Below are 17,618 nucleotides of genomic sequence, written 5' to 3'. Positions count from 1 at the left end.
ACAACCACCTCTGGCCGTAATAACGGCCTTCATACGCCTGGGCATTGAGTCAAACAGAGCTTGGATGGCGTGTACAGGTACAGCTGCCCATGCAGCTTCAACACGATACCACAGTTCATCAAGAGTAGTGACTGGCGTATTGTGATGAGCCAGTTGCTCGCCCACCATTGGCCAGGCGTTTTCAATTCGTGAGAGATCTGGAGAATGTGCTGGCCAGGGCAGCAGTGCAACATTTTCTGCATCCAGAAAGGCCCGTACAGGACCTGCAACATGCGGTCGTGCATTATCCTGCTGAAATGTATGGTTTCACAGGGATCGAATGAAGGTTCGAGCCACGGGTCGTAACACATCTGAAATGTAACGTCCACTGTTCAAAGTGCCGTCAGTGCGAACAGGAGGTGACAGAGACGTGTAACCAATGGCACCCCATAGCATCACGCCGGGCGATACGCCAGTATGGCGATGACGAATACACGCTTCCAATGTGCGTTCACGCGATGTCACCAAACACGGATGCGACCATCACGATGCTGTAAACAGAATCTGGATTCATCAGAAAAATGACGTTTTGCCATTCGTGCAGCCAGGTTCGTCTTTGAGTACACCATCGCAGGCGCTCCCGTCTGTGATGCAGCGTCAAGGGTACCCGCAGCCACGGTCTCCGAGCTGATAGCCCATGCTGCTGCAAACGTCGTCGAACTGTTCGTGCAGGTGGTTGTTGTCTTGCAAACGTCCCCATCTGTTGACTCAGGGATCGACACGTGGCTGCACGATGCCATGCGGATCAGATTCCTGTCATCTCGACTGCTAGTGATACGTGGCCGTTGGGATCCAGCATGGCGTTCCGTATTACTCTCCTGAACCCACCGATTCCATATTCTACTTACAGTCACTGGATCTCGACCAACGCGAGCAGCAATATCGCGAAACGATTAACCGCATCGCGATAGGCTACAATCCGACCTTTATCAAAGTTTTAATATCTTCAGAGGATACGCTCAGATCCTCTGCAATTCCATGGTGTATGAAGCACAAAATGTCGTTTGTGAGTGAAACATCTTCTTCATTGAAGAGTGAAACATCTTCTTCATTGAACAAAGGAACCAAAATGTCGGTGAACCATGTTCTTAAATTTTATTGATACTTCTTCTCTTGAATGAATTCGCAAATGTTCAGGACAGCAGATTCTTCACTTGCGACAACTGGGCTAGAAGCTGCCATTTAAAAGATTTGTAAAAAATTATTAAAATTTTCAACTTCTTTTATATGCATGAAGAAGTACACACAGATAAATTTGGTGTGGTAGCGCCATTTCACCGCTATCGAAATTGTCCTAAGTCTGCAGGCGACTTTAAATTGTGTCAAAATTCCACGCCTGGGTATTTTCCACGGCTGGATTTCCATAGAAAAATGCTAGAATGTCGCTCGTGGTGAGAACATTCTTCTCTTCAAACAGAGACACCCAGCGCCAACTGAAGCAAGCTTTGACTGCATCATATGTCATTAAACCATGGTCCCAGGTCCAAACCATACTCCTTCTCTCGAATGAATTCGAAACTGCAGACGGGAAATCTTTCCAACTTGGACGTAGTCCAAGACTGCTTTAGCTGTCGCTGGTTCACTGATAAAAATAGCCGACTTTTCATTACCTCTTAAGGGTAACGCTTTGCTACCCTTAAGGAGGACTGGCGGTCCCCTTTTAAATTTTCGTGTACTTCTTTGCAAATCTACTAAAAATTATTTCCATATAACTCTACCGAACAGTACGAATGAGGAAACTGGCGCTTTCATTCTTCCTATCTGTATGTCATCCTGATGATGGTGAAGATATAATCTCTGAATTCATAAATGAATCGGACATCGACTTTCGTCAAGATTTAGCTATATCTGCAGGGGACGTATCTTTGACCCCTGGAATTCCATAACGAATAAAGCGTGAAACTCTTAATTTTGCAGGGTCTGGGAGCGCAGGCTCTGAATAAAGCACAAAATTCTTTTTAATTTTGTACGGTGTACGAACATACACCCTGAAATTCAATAATGAATAAAGCGCAAAATATCTTCTGAATTTTCCAGAGTTCAGGAGCGCGGACTCTGAAATTCCATAGTGAATCAAGCATAAAATGTCGTTCGATCAAAACACCCTTTTCAGATGTTAAGTAATTAACGTCTGGAAAACAAGAGTTTTCTAAATGAGGCCCGGACGCAGTCTGCTGTTGCTGTTTGTGAAAATAGCAGCTGAAGCCGCCTTTCTGGGCTGCGCCAGGCTTCCGCCTGCAGCCAGGTGAGAAGAGCAGAGCAGTTGAGTATTTATCTCATTATGGATGCTTGGACAGTCCGGGTGGGCACGGCCTTAGGGCTGCTTCAGCTGATGCTGCTTTAAGAGAATCATTAATGTTATTCGAACTAACAACTTCGAAACAACTGGCGAGTTAAGTAAGGAAACATTAAATTTCGTGAACAAACCTAGATGCGGTGTAGAAGATACATTTGGTAGTTACAGAACTACTATATGTAAATGGAATAAGAAGAATATAAGGTGGTTCTATAAAGGAGCAACTACAAGAAATAAAAGAGAAAGCATTCCATGTATTGGAAAAATATGCTGATATTAAATTTCACCTCAGCAATAACAACAGCGATATTTCAATTGCCGGCCGAAGTGGCCGTGCGGTTAAAGGCGCTGCAGTCTGGAACCGCAAGACCGCTACGGTCGCAGGTTCGAATCCTGCCTCGGGCATGGATGTTTGTGATGCCCTTAGGTTACTTAGATTTAACTAGTTCTAAGTTCTAGGGGACTAATGACCTCAGCAGTTGAGTCCCATAGTGCTCAGAGCCATTTTTGATATTTCAGTTTCAAATAAAAGACGGCTACATAAAAATGAAATATATGGTCATCATTGCCCAAAGGATCTGCACGGAAAAGGAAATGTGTTAGGCCATGAATTTTTTCCAAATAAGAAGAATGATCCGATAGAAATACACATGGACGATGATGAGTAATGGTACTCAGAAATTAACAAAAATACACCAAAGCATCTGACAAATTTATCTAAAGTCTTAGTTCACGAAACTGGCCACTCGTATCATTCAGATGTTTATGAATCAATAATGTATCCATCCATAATGGCTCCCACATGTAATTATTTCAAGATGATGTTGATGCTGTCCAAAGTTTGTACAGAATAACACAGCCAACGATGCCGGCTCAGCCACCATCAACACAGCCTTCTATACCAAACGAACGATTTGAGTCATTGTGTCAAATGAAAAAGCTCCATCACTTACTTTTTGTAAACGGGGTTCTATATATTTTTCACAAGAACTGGGTTTCAATATGTGATAACAAGCCACAATTGGTAACCAGTTGGTTAACATTCTTACCCCAAAATATCCAAAAAAATTGACATAATATATCAATGACCAAGTAGCGAAGTTGTGTTATTTGTTGGCAACAGGACAATATGATGAATTTATACACATTACAATTAATTCCAGGGTCTCCAAAATCAATATCTAGTACAGGATTACGAACAAACTTTTTATTAAATGGTGTAGTCAACACTAATTCAGGAAGAAAGTTTTTATTTTTTTAATGAACTTTTCTACACGGAATTAGATGAGTGTAGTTTTACATATAAATCGCCAGAAGTTATAGATAGAGAATTTCCTAGATTGCCGACTAAAATGACTTCTGCATTTAGGTACATTAATGGGTTGTATTTCTTCATGGATGATACTTTTACGAATATAATGAATTCACAATAAAAGTTGTCAGAGCTGGCGCAAGTCATCTGTTTTTGTTTGGCGTTGAATGCAGGGAATTGGTTCCTAAGGAAATAAATATTCTGAAAGATACAGTGCAGAAATTAGAAAATTTTACTTTCTTCTAATGAATTTTTTCCTACACAGATGGAAGCGCAGACGCACTCTGAATACAGTTCTAAGCCTGGACGCAGTCCTAAGACTGCTGCCGCTGAAGAATGCTCTGACAGTCGCACCAAACTGTGTAAACACTGCAGTACTGAGCAGTCGACTGATAATTATGGTACACAGAAATAGACGAAAGATGGTTATTGACCAATGTAAAGACAGTGGTCAAATAAATTTCATGTAAAAAGTTACAATGAAAACCGAATTCCTTGTGTATGTAGAAAAAAACATTGCTAAATATTACTTTTAAGAGCATTTACGGCGAACTGCGAGCGCAGAACGTTCGAAAGTATTGCTGTGGATGGAAACAGATAAGGCATCTGCTGAAGCTCCTGCAGCGTGTATTGGCTGTCAAGAAATTAAAGATTTAAGTTGTTTCTGCAGAAATCCTTCACATAAAGATAAACATGATGGTAGACGTAAAAAAATGTATATTTGAAAATGTGAAAAATAAAAGGCAAAATAAGAATTGAGTCTGCACGTCTATTGTTTCTTATTTCCTTTAAAAGGCAGCCAAATGGAGACGCTGTCTGAAGACCACCCATTAAGAGTTGCTCAACTTTACGATTTTTGGAGAGGATAAATGGAGAACCTCACAGTCGTTCAACTACGCGATTGCTGTAAGAGGAATAATTTAAGTGGGTATAGTAAATTAAATAAAGCTGATCTAATTAGCTTTATTATTAGACATCGACGACAGCAGATGCGCCAGCCAGATCAATCTTTGGAAGCGATTACCTTTTTCTAAAATTGGAAGCGATGATGAGATTTTCGAGACTAACGTCTGTACTAACGAAGAAAAATTGTTCGCCTTCTATACGAATTTATTTGAGAAGCCGAGAGACAGGAACACGGTTACAGACTATGTCGTCAATACGGCGTTTGCGAACAGGCTGCAAGCCATAAATTTAGAGAACAACATCAACACAATTGAGCCTGGTCATTTCTTGGCCGCAGTAAAGTCGAAAATTATGCGAATTGTCAAGCATAATCTTAGAACACATCGCAGATTGAAAGTTAATTTTAAACTTTTTTGTGAGTACCAGATGGAAACAGACGGAAATGTTATGGAATTTCAGTTCCAGGCAGAAAACTATGGGGTTACAAATGAAGGCGAGCTAGCTTAAAAATTTAGGCTCGCTAGACGAAATGTCTTGTCAAAAATGGATAGTTTTCAAGCTCGCGGATCGGGATGGTCACTAAACAGAATTATTGGACTTCAGTTGGGAATTAATAGATGTGTTCCATTGGGAGGATCATCCTACATCGAGTTACCAGATAAAAATCAAAAATAAAAAAGCTTGCATCAACGTATAAAATAATGATCACGGGTGTTTTCTGCGGGCTATAAAATTTACGCTGTATCCTGTAAATAAAAATTCAGAAAGGGTAACCAAATATGAAAGTGTTGGACTTGATCTGGATCAGAAGCTTGAGAATGTTCAGTTTCCTGTACTGGTTGGTCATATTCCGGAAATCGCGAGCAGAATCGATGTATCCGTCAAGGTCTATTCGTTTGATGACAACTATCAAGTGTACCCACAGAAAATTACGAAAAGTAAGAGAGAGAAACATGTAAATCTGCTGTATTTGAAGGAAGGAAATAATGCACACTATTCTTACATACAGAATCTATCTCGGCTTGTCTCGAATCAAATCAATAAACATGAAGAAACAAAATTTATTTATGACATGTGCTTGCTTCAATTCAACAGCACGCAGAAGTTGGATGAACACACATCAAATTGTTTAGTTAACAAGCCACTAAAGGTGGAAATGCCGAAGAAAGGGTCATATGTTAGTTTTGAAAATTATCGAAATACACAGAAAGTCCCATTCGTAATTTATGCCGATTTTGGAAGCTTACTGTTGAAGATGGATAGTTGCCAGCCAAATCTAGAAAGTTCGTCTACGGTGAAATATCAAAAACATGAACCATGTGGATTCTGCTGCTACACCAGATATGTAAATGGACACTATAAAGACCCCATCGTGTACAGAGGGCCGAACTGCCATAAAAAGTTTACAAAATGCATGAAGCAAGAGGTCGAAGAGATTGGAAGAATTTACTCTGAAGCTGAAGAAATGAGTACATTGACTGCTGAAGAACGAAGAAGACACAGTCACGTCCATTAAATATTTGGGCATAACATTGCAGAGCGATATGAAGTGGGACAAGCATGTATTGGCAGTTGTGGGGAAGGCGGATAGTCGTCTTCGGTTCATTGGTAGAATTTTGGGAAGATGTAGTTCATCTGTAAAGGAGACCGCTTATAAAACACTAATACGACCTATTCTTGAGTACTGCTCGAGCGTTTGGGATCCCTATCAGGTCTGATTGAGGGAGGACATAGAAGCAATTCAGAGGCGGGCTGCTAGATTTGTTACTGGTAGGTTTGATCATCACGCGAGTGTTACGGAAATGCTTCAGGAACTCGGGTGGGAGTCTCCAGAGGAAAGGAGGCGTTCTTTTCGTGAATCGCTACTGAGGAAATTTAGAGAACCAGCATTTGAGGCTGAATGCAGTACAATTTTACTGCCGCCCAACTGAGATTTCGCCGGAAGACCACAATGATAAGAGAGATTAGGGCTCGTACAGGGGCATGTAGGCAGTCATTTTTCCCTCGTTCTGTTTGGGAGTGGAACAGGGAGAGAAGATGCTAGTCGTGGTACGAGGTAACCTCCGCCTAGCACGGTATGGTGGATTGCGGAGTATGTATATAGATGTAGATGTAGATGTAGAATCTACAGCTTGTACACCGTGCGCACGCCACTACACGAGAAAAAATAAAAAAGGTTCGTCATCATGATCATTTGACTGGAAAATACTTTGGTCCATTGTGCAACAGTCGCAATCTTCAGCTGACACATCCGAAGTTTGTACCGATTTATTTGGATAACTTGTCCGGGTACAATTCGCATCTGTGAAAGAACTTGGGTATGATAAGAAAAAGATAGATTTAATACCCAACAATGAGGACAGATACATCAGTTTTGGGAAGAGAACAGTGCATGGGGGCTTAATTAAATATTATTGAAAATATTTTTAGTTTTAGTATGTCCGATTACGCAAGTCTCGTAATCGGTTGGCCCTGACTAGTATTATTACGCTATCTGACTGCAAAGAACAATGTAAGAAAATTTTCGTAAACACAGTTAATTAATTAAGTCCCCAGCAACTATAAAACCTACAAAATCCAAGCACAAATGTAACTGTTCTGTATGTGGGAGTGTGACTCAACGTACACATCTGGCACGGTTCTTTTCCAACAAGACAAGAATTTTTTAAATATCCACTATGCTGACGTTACAAAAGAAATTTAGAAAAACTATAATTACGCAAGAAAACAGAATTCACTCTAATACAAGAACACAAGCCAGATGCTTTGTTGACTGAACCTGTAGTGACGCATTATTTCAGACACACAATTAATAAAAGAACATTGTAATTTTTACCTTCATATATATTGACGAAATGCACTCATTACAATAACATCTGCTATCTCTCCCATCAAATAACTGCATAAAACATGGAACAACACTCTCCACTATTACATCTTACTCCGACTTCACGACAAGCAGTGCCCACTAGCACATCTCGGTACGAACTCTTAACACATACTGTCCTCTACGAGCTCTCTACTAGCACTGACTGCTATGAACTCTCAACAACCACTGACTGCTACGAGCTCTTAACACACACTCTGCCATGAGCTCCTAACACGCACTGTGGAGGCGGCTCAATAGTACTCTTTGGCGCACTCTCTGGCGCAGTGGCACAGTGTAGCCACCTTTCAACAGCTAATTTGAAGATGAGATTTACTGACACATTTAAATTTATGGCTTTGTCACTTCACAAACTTTCATCGAATTTGACTACACAACAGCTGAAAAACATCAGAAAATTCTTCCCAGAAGAACTGAGCGATCAGAAAAGGTGTATAGCCATACGATTATATGGACTCTTGGAAGAAATTTGAAGAGACAAAATTACCACCAAAAGAAGAGCTTTACAACAAATTGAACGACTGTGAAATATGTGATGAAGATTAAAAACATGCAGAAATGGTCTGGGAAAAATTTGGCATGAAAAATCTTGGGGAATATCATCATGATCTGTATGTGAAAACTGATGTGCTGTTACTGGCTGATGTCTTGTAGAATTTAAGGAAAGCCTGTATGACAGCCTATGATTTGGATCCATCTTGGTATTTTACAGCTCCTGGTGTGTCGTGGGATGCTATGTTGGAAACGACCCAGCAGCCGCTTGACTTGCTACATGACTGACATGATTTTGATGGCCGAAAAGGGGATGCGACGAGGAACATCACAGTGTTGCAAAAGTATATGAAGGACTTTGATGCTGACAAGACATCAAATTATCTGACATATTTGGATGCAAACAGTCTGTATGGTTGGGCTATGAGTCAATATCTGCCTTATGGGGAATTCGAATGGGATGATCCAGAAAGCTTTGATTCTGCAAAATAAGCGAGATGTCAAACACTTCTCAAGAGGGAAACATATTCGAAGTAGATCTTGAATATCTGAAGGAGCTGCACGATTTACATAAAGATTTACCACTCGCTCCTGAAAATAAAATTTTTCGTGGAACTAAAGAAGGCAAATTGTTGACTACACTGAATGACAAACAGAAATATGTGGTTCACTATAGAAATCTCAAACAGTGGCTGTCTCTGGGAATGAAATTCACGAAAATGGACAGAGTATGAAAATTTGAGCAGTCTGACTAGTTAAAGTAATGTATAAATCTGAATACACAGATGAGGACCGAGGCTACTAACGACTTCGAGAAAGACTTCTGTAAGCTGATGAATAACTCGGTCTTTGACAAGACGATGGAAAACATAAGAAACAGAGTAGACATAAAATTTGTATCAGATGGAGAAAAATGTGATAAACTTGTAGCAAAGCTAAACTTTAAAGGAAGAGCTATATTTAATGAAAATCTTGTTTCTATCACATTTAATAAGCCTATGTTGGAATGACCATACTCGATCTGTCTAAAGAACTCATATATGACTTTCATTACAGTACAATGAAGCCAAAGGGTGGAGAAAATATTGAGCTATGCTACCAAGACATGGACAGCTACATATACAACATTCAGACTGAAGACTTCTACGAGGACATCAAATCGATGGTTGATTACTTTGATATGAGTGATTATCCGGCAGATAACATAACAAGTAAGCAAGAAAGTTTTAGGAAAAATGAAGGATGAGTGCAATGGAAAAGTAATGGAAATGTTCTGTGGCCTAGGGGCGAAGATGTACGCTTATGATGATTATAAAATAGAGTAAAAGTCTAAAAGAGTCAAGAAATGTGTAGTCAAAAATAGAATCAGCTTGGTAGAGAAGGATTAACATGATTCGAAGTGAAAGACACAAAATCTACTCAGTTGAAGTAAACAAGAAGGCACTGAGCCCACATGGCAACAGAAGACATGTCCTGGAAAATGGAGCAGATACACTGACGTACGGACACTACGCAGTCAGACTGGACGCATTACTGTCACCTTCTTCATGATCAGTATAGTCAACATATTCATTATCATCGAATTCATCTTCTGATCAAAAAATGACCATAATTCAGGTCTGTTGCATATCATTTCGGCTAGCTCTTCAACAGTAAAAGTATTGTCATCTTCATGATCGCCCTCTTCTTCAGGTCTGTTTTCTAGCTCTTCAACAGTGTCGTTGTTGCTGTTGTTTTCTGAGTCCATTTATAACATACAAAAATATTCTATATCGAAAAATTTTCTGCGTAAAATGGAGACTCTCATCAAGAAGCTCAACAATGCAAGCAGCACGAAAGAGATTAAATAACTAAGTGAGCTACAGGTAGGCATTCTGCATAACGTTACTGGATGTGAACATTTTGAACACTAGGTACAGAGAACGAACTTGTATAGAGCTTAATAATGACTTTAAAATTATTTTGCCAAATAGATATGCTAAATTAATTACTGATTGGGACGTTGAATTTTTTGAAGCTGGACAGATGAAAATGAGATATAAGGTGACGAAGACGCTTAAAATTAAAGACAATGAATTTCATGACTGGGAATTCAATATGTGAAACTTTTTCCTACTTCCGCCTCTGCGGCGGACCTTTCTGGGCTCTTCGAAAGTCTTTCTTGAATTTTCACTTTGCGGGTGGCTTGGGGTTGCTCGCGGAATCATCAACAGAAATTGACCAAGAGTGCGCTCAACCTACCCACTCACTACTATAAAAATAGCCGATTTTTTAATAGCGTCATATTTCATATTCTCTTAAGCATAATAAAAGCGAATGTTAACATATGTTTCCTTTTCCAGAACAGGAAGAGAGACAAAAAATGTACTTCTGGTTTTACACTTCACATTTCTCCTCCATTCTATATTTATAAATGTGTACATAAAGCTATCAGATGTCCTGTTTTCATTACTATATACAATGTCCTTCTTGGTTGTGTGGCAGAATGGTATCCAGTAGATGTATTATTCTTTTTTGAACTATTTAATCCTTTGTAACATTTTGCTGCTTTATCACTGCGTAACACTGCCATCTGTCGCCCAACGGCTACACTGCGTCCTCCGTAGCTCCTTCTGCAGTTAACGTCTTCTGCAACACTATAGTTCAGTTCTTTTATCTTGGCGGCTCGCACATGCCCGCCCAGACGCGGGAATATGAAGAAATTGGTATAAAGAATGCTTTTTCCGAACTTTCTTTTATAGAACGTCTGCTATCAAGACACTGCTTTTTTTCAATTACTTTATTTATGACTGAACGTTTCTAAAACTGAAGACACTCGTCTTTGCTCTGCACTGCAGCCGAGCTCTGGCAACGTCGTTCTCTGTTCATTGGCTGGCTGTGTTTTGTGACGTCAGATGCGCAGAACGAACCTAAACTCGGGCGCCATCGTAAATGACGCGCACTTTAGCCGCCAACCGAATACGTCTTTTCACATGGCTGATTCTGCCCGAAGTCGCAGAACACTCGTACATCGATGTCTGCTGCTGTGGGCGAGGACGGAAAGCCATAGCCTATTAGCATGAAAGAAGGTAGTATAAAATAACTGTTAAGGACAAAACTGCCTCGTCAGAGAGACAGGCGGCTGGGATTTCAAATCGGCCTCCACGCAGACCCAGACAGTATCGTACAAGGCAGTCAGCCGGCGTGTGGTAAACATCGGACTGCCCTCGTTCTACGCCAAGCGTTGGAAAGCGCTTTAAAGAAATATGTACCAAAAACATAAAATGTGTATATTTTGAATTGGTTTGGAAAAGCATTTGATCTGAGTTTGCAACAGTACACGGGACATTTTGGTCTCAGAAGAAAAAGAAATGATTTAACTATTCTTGTTCGAGCCCACTCCCAACGAAGTGTAACTTTCAGGAATTTAATACGTTGTGCTACTTATTTTTTAGTACCTCTGAAAACAAACTGCCATTCGTGGCATGGGCTAACAAGAGGCATAAGCATTTAGGCGCGACGCTGGAAGAGGCGATATCTATCTGAATGGAGAGAGACGCGAGTTGACAGTCGGGGGCGAGCTGCAGAGAAAGCGGTCGCGAGTCACGGGCTGGGAGCGACCGCCTGTCTGGCGCATCTCGAAGCGGAAACTCCGAACCGCGGAGGGCGGGCGAGCTGTGTTACGTAGGAGGAGGAGGAGGAGCAGGCCAGGCGGTAACCTGTGGGCGGCGACGCGGCGCTCTGTGGAAAGAACTAAAACGGCGTGACCGACCTGTGGCCGGGACACGGTACTGGGCAGGATGCGCCAGACTCTGCTGCAGGTGCAGTTTCGGAAATTAGTTCGCTGCCTCAAGTAGGGAGGGATTACATCCTTCCTCTTTAACAGAAACACGGACTGACGTCTGTCTTTCTCGTAGAAGATGACGTTTTGAGTGCAAATCATTAAGACATGTTACGTACCTAATACTTCTACAGACGTACCTGGTAAAAGCGGCCCAAGTTTCAGAGGTATACGTAGTTTGCTTGACGCTAAGTGACTGCAGAAAGAGGAAGTACGGTAACTAACGAATACGTACCCGATATAAATTTAAAGTAAAATTGTTTATAATCATGCCGCTCGTACAGAAGTATTATACAAAGCGTTTAGTTTGATTATATCGATACGAAGATAAGATACTGACGTTTCAAATGTAAAATATGGCGAAATGATTAAATGCAACGAAATACGTCTCCTCTGTGTGTAAACGCGCCTCAGCCGCTGTGGTCACCGTTAAGATTTCGTGAACGACTTCGCAGTCACTACAGCTCTGTGATGGAAGACATCCACAGCAAGTCTTGGCGTTTTGTGCTTTATTGTCGTTGTTGTTGTTGTTTTGGTCTTCAGTCCTGAGACTGGTTTGATGCAGCTCTCCATGCTACTCTACCCTGTGCAAGCTTCTTCATCTCCCCGTACCTACTGCAGCCTACATCCTTCTGAATCTGCTAGGTGTATTCACCTCTTGGTCTCCCTCTACGATTTTTACTCTCCACGCTGCCCTCCAGTACTAAATTGGCGATCCCTTGATGCCTCAGAACATGTCCTACCAAACGCTCCCTTCTTCTAGTCAAGTTGTGCCACAAATTCCTCTTCTCCCCACTTCTATTCAGTACCTCCTTATTAGTTATATGATCTACCCATCTAATCTTCAGCATTCTCCTGAAGCACCACATTTCGAAAGTTTCTGTTCTCTTCTTGTCCACACTATTTATCGTCCATGTCTCACTTCCATACATGGCTACACTCCATACAAATACTTTCAGAAAAGACTTGCTGACACTTAAATCTATTGGCGCCAAAACTGCAACATCTATTCACACTATGCGGTACGTAATTTGGCTCGCCCTTGTACCAAGTATTCCCTTTATAAGGTTACATACAAATTCCACGTAGAGATAATTACAAAATCATTCCTGTGTGGGAACAGGAAATGCTCTGGCTGGAGACAGCGTGTCCTGGATGGTTACATGCTGGACGCAGACCGCAATCTCGTGAGAGCATTTTGCCCTCTCTTTACCTAAGCACGATACTAGAGTAGTAATAGTAATAGTCGGCTTCGACAGGAATTATAGCCGTAGTTAAGTGTAGTTCATAATGAATAGTTAGTTGTGTGTAAAATTAAATTTGGCGTGGACGATAACTTTAGTGAGCTGGTATGTGGACGTCGCTAAGTTAAATTCCGGGTTTGTGTATAGTTGTTAATTCAGTCCCACTAGGTAATTTATCGTTTAAAATCGCATTAAAGTACCAGAAACGTGCAGTTTCACTGCTAGCTGCCGTGTTTGTTACTTCTTTATTTTTTTATTCATTTAACACAATCCCAGTTACTCCGGCGAAAGTCTCTGTTTTACTGCCACCATTCCGTGGCGCCAGCAGCAACAATCGACCGCTGATGCAGCGACAGAGCTCTATGGTCTGCAGCAGACGGAGAATAACGGAAAGATGGACTCAGCTCCTGCAATACTGCGACTTGCATTTGCGATTAATGTCTAAATGTGCTCACTACCAGCACAGTGTTACTATGCGAATGTGATGTTGGTTTCGCAATTTTGTATATCGCGTGCTGGCTTTCCAGTGACGTGGCGGAATGTAGGCGGATGGCCGGGCTGGGAGTCAGTGAGGTGTGTGTGTAACGTTCGTAGAAAAGTAACAGTTTATAACAGCGCTGGTTGTGCGAAGCTTGCCATACAGCATCGTTATAAGGGTGTTTTAACTTATGGCAGTAATGTGAAGGACACTGCGGCAGAATTCCGAGACTGGTCGAAGGTATGAAACATGGTGTGTGTCCAAAACTGTACATAAGCCGACAGGGCAGCGTATAACGCAGTCGTCCACCGTAAACTAAATCTTTGGTGGCCTCCGCTCCCGCGACCGGCTCTGCCCAGGAACACGACAACACAATATGGACGTCACCAATTTTTTGTTTTAATTTTCTATCGCCTTACCAGTGAACTACTGTTTGACTTGAATGTGGTCTTTGTTCTCACAGGTGCAGTGTATGAAGGTCCTCGATACATCCTTTTTTGCCTGTTGCCAGTTACAAATCCAATCTGTCGAAACAGAGACATTGCCACGAAATGAAACAGATACCCACACTGCGTTTCAATCCTGCATCGGTACAAAACAGATGATACTGCCAACTTTTTTTATTACATCTTCACAACCGATGCCTGCTGACAAAACATACGCTAATAATGTGTATATGGTTAAGATTTCGCCTTCACTCAAGATGAATCTCTCTAGCCGTTACGAATCTTCGTAACCGTGGAGCATAAATAGTTACACCTCTCGCCACGCAACGCGTGTCATCCAGGTGGGCATAATAGTCTCACACGCGTTAACTGGCGCGTATAAAAATGTTTTGACGGTATTTTTTGACAGTTTCTATACGCGTTTTCTGAAAGATTTTCTCACACAATCTCCTCCTCCTCAGAAAGAACTTGCCCCCCTTCTAACAGCCGTGTACCGCAAGTCTCTAGAGGAACGGAGGGTTCCAAATGATTGGAAAAGAGCACAGATAGTCCCAGTCTTCAAGAAGGGTCGTCGAGCAGATGCGCAAAACTATAGACCCATATCTCTTACGTCGATCTCTTGTAGAATTTTAGAACATGCTTTTTGCTCGAGTATCATGTCGTTTTTGGAAACCCAGAATCTACTATGTAGGAATCAACATGGATTCCGGAAACAGCGATCGTGTGAGACCCAACTCGCTTTATTTGTTCATGAGACCCAGAAAATATTAGATACAGGCTCCCAGGTAGATGCTATTTTTCTTGACTTCCGGAAGGCGTTCGATACAGTTCCGCACTGTCGCCTGATAAACAAAGTAAGAGCCTACGGAATATCAGACCGGCTGTGTGGCTGGATTGAAGAGTTTTTAGCAAACAAAACACAGCATGTTGTTCTCAATGGGGAGACGTCTACAGACGTTAAAGTAACCTCTGGCGTGCCACAGGGGAGTGTTATGGGACCATTGCTTTTCACAATATATATAAATGACCTAGTAGATAGTGTCGGAAGTTCCATGCGGCTTTTCGCGGATGATGCTGTAGTATACAGAGAAGTTGCAGCATTAGAAAATTGTAGCGAAATGCAGGAAGATCTGCAGCGGATAGGCACTTGGTGCAGGGAGTGGCAACTGACCCTTAACATAGACAAATGTAATGTATTGCGAATACATAGAAAGAAGGATCCTTTATTGTATGATTATATGATAGCGGAACAAACACTGGTAGCAGTTACTTCTGTAAAATATCTGGGAGTATGCGTGCGGAACGATTTGAAGTGGAACGATCATATAAAATTAATTGTTGGTAAGGCGGGTACCAGGTTGAGATTCATTGGGAGAGTGCTTAGAAAATGTAGTCCATCAGCAAAGGAGGTGGCTTACAAAACACTCGTTCGACCTATACTTGAGTATTGCTCATCAGTGTGGGATCCGTACCAGATCGGTCTGACGGAGGAGATAGAGAAGATCCAAAGAAGAGCGGCGCGTTTCGTCACAGGGTTATTTGGTAACCGTGATAGCGTTACGGAGATGTTTAATAAACTCAAGTGGCAGACTCTGCAAGAGAGGCGCTCTGCATCGCGGTGTAGCTTGCTCGCCAGGTTTCGAGAGGGTGCGTTTCTGGATGAGGTATCGAATATATTGCTTCCCCCTACTTATACCTCTCGAGGAGATCACGAATGTAAAATTAGAGAGATTAGAGCGCGCACGGAGGCTTTCAGACAGTCGTTCTTCCCGCGAACCATACGCGACTGGAACAGGAAAGGGAGGTAATGACAGTGGCACGTAAAGTGCCCTCCGCCACACACCGTTGGGTGGCTTGCGGAGTAACAATGTAGATGTAGAAGTTTAGGGTAGCATGAGCTGGAGCCGGCTGTGACAGAAGCCCACTCACGAATGAGTGGAGTGCCAAATAGTAGTGTTCGGATGCATTAAAATGGTACAACTGGCCAGCGGCTAGCAGTGTGATTCACATGTGGGAATGGATACGCATCCCGTAATTAGCAGGCGACCCGTCGTTCTGCTGTGAGCAGATTTAAAAAAAAAATCCGTATTCATTTACGTCAGAAAGCCGCCATTACTCGCGGGAGAGTTAAGCCCGCTTCCCACTAGGGCCGCCGAGAGGCAGGGAATCGGTTGCAATGGAAACGCCGGCTGCACGTCGCGGTTTGCCCACGTGGAACAACTGCCGCGCTGCAGGTCCGCGCCGCCAATCACAGAACGCGCTGAGCGTGACGTCAGCTACAGGACCCCCGGCTGTACGAATACGAACTTTCGACGAAGCGCTGTCGCGGGCGAGGGGGCAGCTATGAAATGCTGGTAATTTCCATGAATGTTTGCCTATCGAAGCCGATGGGTTCAAACGACAGGTACCGAACGTGCGATTCTAAATCGATCACGCGACTGCTGGCGGGCGTTATGAGGATGTTTCTAGTGGTCACTACAGCAACGACAAAAGAGCGTTACTACAATAGTTGTAATTACAAAGGAAACGACTGACCTCACTCGTCGTCGACGTTTTCGTCATGAGAAAGTCCATTTGATGTGTATGCTTCGGGAAGCATTCCCTTTTTGCCTCACCTGGGTAGAGTTGCCATGTCACGCCAAAATACGGGTAGAGTGTCACATTTCCGACAAAAATTCAAACAATTTTCTATATTGTATAAGCATGGAATTAAATTCTTCCGCGTGAGGCAATCGCCCGAAGAAACGTCTACAATGCCGGACATCCCACTCACTACCGTCATAAATCGTTTGGGTTTTCCCAACACCTCAGAAACAATTTATCATAACGCCCGCCACCACAGTCGCGTGATCGATTTAGATTCGCACATTCGACATATATCGTTTGCACACTGCGGCTTCGATAGACAAACATTCGCGGAATAGCATGTGAAATGAAAATTATAATGAAATGGGACATGTTAATATTTACAATATGCTATATGGACCTACAGAAGTTAAGCCGAAACTAATTTGATGGTATGTCATAAGATGTAATTCGCTAAGTGTCTACAGCTATTGATTATTATTTCCTTTGGCAAGTAACAAACGCTTTTTTTCTTGCTGGAGTATACTTTATTTGTTCCAGACGCGTTTCGTAATTTACTTCAAGGCATCTTCGGTGGAATTTAGAATGATTCTATTTCGGTTTTATATGTGATACTTGCAGATTATAAAACATTTCACACCTTTTTTTACGTGAATAAGTGATTACTTACAGTTAATCAAGTTGTTGGCAGACATTTGCGTTTGCTCTCACCTGGACGCCTCGCTTTGACGTTCGCTCGTTTTTCGTCTGTCACTAGCTGTAGACATTTCACCGAAAACTGTCATTTAAAATCGTAACTGTAGTGTGTTGACTTCATGTCTCTTCCTGTTTGGTTTGTTTACTACATGTTTCCAACCTAACGAATTACATGCTGGAAACTAATGTTTGTTTATTTCTGTTCTGTATGAGAGTTATACAAAGTTGAAAGTGAATACAATCGTTGTCAGATATTGGTTGAAACATTTGGTGTTCAGCTGATTTCAGTTTTGCTTTAAATATTTTGTGGAGGAGTTCATGTAAACTCCCTGCTTACATTAACAGATAAAATAGTAGAAAAAACATTTCAAAGGATGATTATTAGCAGAATATTAGCACCCAACCCCTCTGTCCTT

This window comes from Schistocerca americana, chromosome 11 (genome assembly GCF_021461395.2).
Source record: "Schistocerca americana isolate TAMUIC-IGC-003095 chromosome 11, iqSchAmer2.1, whole genome shotgun sequence".
Taxonomy (NCBI): domain Eukaryota; kingdom Metazoa; phylum Arthropoda; class Insecta; order Orthoptera; family Acrididae; genus Schistocerca; species Schistocerca americana.
The sequence above is the reverse complement of the archived record's forward strand: the minus strand, read 5'-3'. Positions refer to the sequence as shown.